Genomic DNA, 5000 nt, shown 5'->3' on the forward strand with positions numbered 1-5000 from the left:
GCCTGCCACACGAAGCGAAAACATTTTGGCATTAATGTGCAAATTTGCGCGCAAATTTTCGCCCCGTGTGGCCACGGCTAATGAAATCATTTTCGGGGACTTTAGAACCAAAATTGGTAGGACTCCAGGATTCCGCCAATACACTGGACAACATTGTCCAGTCCAGGCACAGCAAGGGTTACGGTAGCAGGTTGATCAATTTAGATTTTTTGTTGCTTTTTTATGAAATATTTATCCCATTTAACAATTGCACTAAGCAGTCATAAATTCTTTAGTATTCTATAGAATGCATGTGATCGTACGCAATTGATAATAGGGTGCATACGGCACAGTCCGGCTACTGAGCGACACCAACAACGTGATTGGGAAGTAGGAAGATGTCCGGAACAAAGCCACCTCATCGCGGCAGCCTTTGTGCTTCCTTTCGGTGTCCAACACGCACCGTAAAACATTCATAAACCACCGACACCCGCCCGCGTGGGTACCCCGTAGCGGAAGATTCACCTTCCTCCTGCGTTGGCGTGGTCCGATTGATCGTTTATGAACACCGGGCGGCTTGTTAACACAATCGTCTCATCTTACCGCGCGGCTACAGCTAAGGCTCCAGGCTCCCAGAAAAGACGACGCGATGGGCACACAGATTACGCACCACCGATAACGCCCCAGTTGGAGATATTAAAACTGCAAAATTTATTACGGTTGCCGCTCGCTCGCTCGCTCAAACGATCACCGACTCCGGGGTCCGATTCCGCCACCAGCCTATCGATCGTGAGAACAGAGCGGCGACGAACCCGATCCGTCGTCATTGTCGTCGTCGTCGTTGTCGATCGCACGCACCCGGAGCCCACCTGATATCTATCCATCATATCTCGTATTCACATCTTGATTTTCCTACAAAATTTCATTTCAACCGATCAAACTGAACCGATCTGCTGCCCGCCGATTTTGGTTCAAGACGAGGATGATGACGCTTGGCGAAGCTGCGGCGGACATTAAGCCGGAGCGCGTCTGGACGAATGCGGCACCGGTCAAACGGGGCGCGCACCATAGGTGTCTTGATTAGGGCCATAAATCCTGCCTCTCTCTCTGGGGAGAGGAGACCGCGACGGTGGTGTTGCTTCATTTGTTTGGGACCAGCACCAGCCACCAGATACAGAGGATCGGTATGTTTGGGTATGGGCGCTTCCCACAACGCATTTTCGTTCGCGTTCGCGGCCGCTTAGAAGTGACCGCGCGAACCGCGGGACGAGGGCCACTCGTAATTCCTCTCGTTTTGGCTTATTGGCAATAAAACAATTGAAATTTGATACAGTTGTAGGTCCCGAACCGACCGGCCTCGGAACGGATTCCGATTTCGTTTCCGACACCGCAATGGCCTCGCGAGCAGAAAGCTCGTAAAAGTTCTCGTGGGTCAGTTTGTGGTCCGCAAATTCCGCACTGATTGGCCGCCGGGTCTCGCAAACGAACCGATACGCAACCGATCTGTGAACCGCGATCGATGCAGAACTCTCACCCCCCGGTGGGTCGTTTGCTTCGTTTCCATATCAGGCACCGAGCAGCAGCATCACGGCGCCATTGTCTATGACTCATTTCTTTTTTAATTGAATCAAATTGATTTACAGTGTTTGATTGTTTGTATTTGACTTTTTATTGTTTATGCGAAGGGAAATTTCATATTTCCCCCTTTCGAGGGTGCCCTTAAAAAACAAGTAACTTCATCGCTAAGAGACGAACCCCCATCGCCAGTCTCCAGTGCTCTAATCGAATCCAATCCACAGTGCGTGCCTGCCACAAATCCCGAATACAGGGAACCACACTGACTTGTGGCCTCCCTTGTGGCCAACGACGCAATCGCTCGCACGCACGCACCTTTCGGTCGTCGGTCTTCTTCTTTTCCCCTTCGGAACCGCGCAGTGAACCGCGTCTTAAGTACCCCGTAACGACCCCTCTGAAAGCCCTCGAAAGCGGACCGGCCGAAGCCGGTGGTTGGTGAGTGAGTGGAAAATCTAAAATACGCAATCTGTCACAGGCGGGCGGTCGGAAGATCAAAAAAAAAAACAGGGAAAATTGTTACGCCAAGGGACACGACATTTTACCCTCCTTTCGCTACGCCTCATCTCCGCCAATGATATGATTCATGATTCGCTGCTTCGCCGTCTTCGTTTCCCTCTTCGATTTGTCTTTCTTTGCCGCTGTTGTTGTCCCTTCTTCTCCGTGTTCTCCGTGGTGCGTGAGCTGGTCTTTCTCCTGCGGGAAAGAAAGCGGTTCCGAGCTGCCCCCTTCCCGCGCTCTCGGCGGCAGTAGTAGTGGAAAGTGGAGGAATTATGTGGCGCGCGATTTGAAACTCAACACTCTGCAACTGGAGAGCGCGCGCCATGGCGGCACGATGAAATGCGGGCATCGAGCCGCCTTACGACTTGTGTTTCTCGTGCAATCGGAACGACGGGATGGCAGGGAGGACAATTAAACGATTTGCGCTCCGTCGGTTACCCATCCCTGCCCGCCGGACGCATAGTGCACCTGTTTCCAACGGTGGTTGCATAGCTGCCGAAGTAGTGACGCTGCCGAACCCCAAACCAGACACTGGACCACATTCATCGGCGTCGTCATCGTCGTCGTCGTCGATGGCCAGCGGGTAACCACGCACGGGGCCCAAATGCCAATCGAATGCCATGCTGGCGAGACGGCGCGAGTGTCGCCGGTGCAATTCCGCGCAAAGCGAAGGAATGCGTGAACAATTTGCCGCATAATGTACCGCTCCGTTTGTCTCCGGAGCCCCAATTATCGCCATCATTGCTGCTGCTGGCGTTGCTGCTGCTGCTCAAGATCATCGTCCACCATTCTGCAAGTCTGCACCGGTCTGTTGGTCGTAAATGAATGTCACCTTTTGTGTATGTGTGTCTGTGTGTATCTCTCTCGAACCCGGAGGATCCCGAGTTGATCCAGGGTGCGTTCAAAATTTGAATTCTCGTATCGTAAGTCCCCCACCGCCTCGCTCACTCCCGGACCCAAAGGAACAGTGTTCCCGTGATCCCGGAGTCGTGCAGCCTGAAGCGGAAGCTTCAAAGAAGTTTCTGTTCTTCTCCTTTGAGCCCTCCAAATCTTCGTCGCTTCGTGAGACGCTCGAGCCCGTGAACCGTTCCGTCGTCGCTCACTTATTAATGTGTCCGCCGCCAACCAAACGGACAACATTGTATGTTTGTATCAGAAAAAATATGTTACTGTCATGTGCTATTTCATTTCGTGAGGCTACAAAGGCGGCTTCGTCTGGATCCTCGATCCTCGTACGCCGGGGCGTCCGAAAGGATGGTCGCTTCGGTTACGGCGTTTCGCTGGCTGCCGCACCACCAGTTGGTCAATGTTTGCAGAGCAGCGTTTGTGTGTTGTTGTTGCTGCTGCTGCTGTGGGGGAAGAAGCAGAAAAGATCGAAGTTGAAGAACAAGGATTCTCACAAGAGAAGGATCCTAGGATCCACTAGCAAGGGGATACGCAATGCGTGGATCTCGGAATGCCAATTTAACGATCGAAATGCAATCGACCAGAGCGAATATAAAATGGGAATGTAATCGTGCATCCGCTGTGCCGTCGTACCTTTGTTTTCTTCATGTTTTGGCGAAGCTGTGCCAAATTTACGACAACATTGTAGCGAACCAGGCGAACCAGAACCTTGGCCAGAAATCGATCCTCCAATCGAACTGGCCACTCGATTTGCGTGCGATACAAATTAAACGGTTGATTTAAAGACACCGAAAACCGGGGGGGAACACGCGGTTTATGAGCTTCCTCCGTAACCGAATCGCAGCATCGATTTCAATCAATTACGAATCCTCGAAGTTGTCGGAAAGCGATTCGTAATATCTTCGCGGCTTGACGCGGTTTGCTCTCTGTTTATTCTGTTCCGTCGAGGCATGGTGGACAAAACGGAGCATTCTCTGGTTTCCCCGATTCACCGACAGCGACCAATAAAGACGTCCAGAACACAGACGACAGCGAGGAGAGCGAGGAGCGCGCGCTTCTCGTTGGGTGTGCTGTCCTTTCCGGTAGGTGAGACATATAGCGGCGTTTGGTGGCGGCATCCCATCCCTTTGGCTTGTCGGAACGGAAAACACACACGCACGCGCGTACACAGACACTAAACAATCAACCCCCGGGTACCACCGGGATCGCGGGCGTGCGCACAAGAGGTGTCCGTTGTTATGAGCCAAATGAACATGGTTCGTTAAATATTTTGACATCAAGATAAATCGTCTCGCTAGTCCAGACGGCCGTGCTGCTCCGGTCCGGCTTCCCTTGGGCCGTTCGAATTGTGCCCAAGTTCTTGAGAAAAGCAGCGGGACACCAACGGGCGGCGGACGGGATGAAACGATCGCCGATCGACGACGACGACGACGACCGAATGCCAGGCGATCGAGCGATATCATCGGTCGCCTCGGGTAGGACCGTTTCCGATTCCGATCACCGTCAGTTCGATCACCACCAGACCAGTCCCCGGGGCCCGAGGCCAGGAGGATCTGTTTGTTTTCGGCTAACTTCAACCGTACCGATTGCATCTCGCAATCGGATGGCGTCCCGCCGAGCGAAAACATTAGCTATCCCGAGTTCTGGGCCCGTAAAAACCTGGTGGCCTGGTGGACTCGATTGCTAACGAGCTCCGGGATCCTTCAGGAAGGAGCTTCGTGGAAAGACAATCCTCCTGCGAATGGCATCGTGTGTGGTGTACTCGAAACTCCGTGGCCGGCCGGCCGGAGGGTTTGATGATGAATGAAACACAGTTCCAGGGAATGGCCGTGGAAGTGATTGAGCATTTGGTCTCGGGAGTGTCAGAAACCAATCTGGCGGGAATGGAATGTTTGTTTAAGCTCGACAACGATCCTCATGACGATGGATGTGTCTGGTCATCGGCAGCTTTACAGCTCTTAATAGGCATTTCCGGTGATCCGGGATCTTGAGTAGACATTGATTTACTGACGGCAAAAGTGAGGGCAATGACTATCGAAACA

Source organism: Anopheles darlingi, chromosome 3, assembly GCF_943734745.1.
Source record: "Anopheles darlingi chromosome 3, idAnoDarlMG_H_01, whole genome shotgun sequence".
NCBI classification, from domain to species: domain Eukaryota; kingdom Metazoa; phylum Arthropoda; class Insecta; order Diptera; family Culicidae; genus Anopheles; species Anopheles darlingi.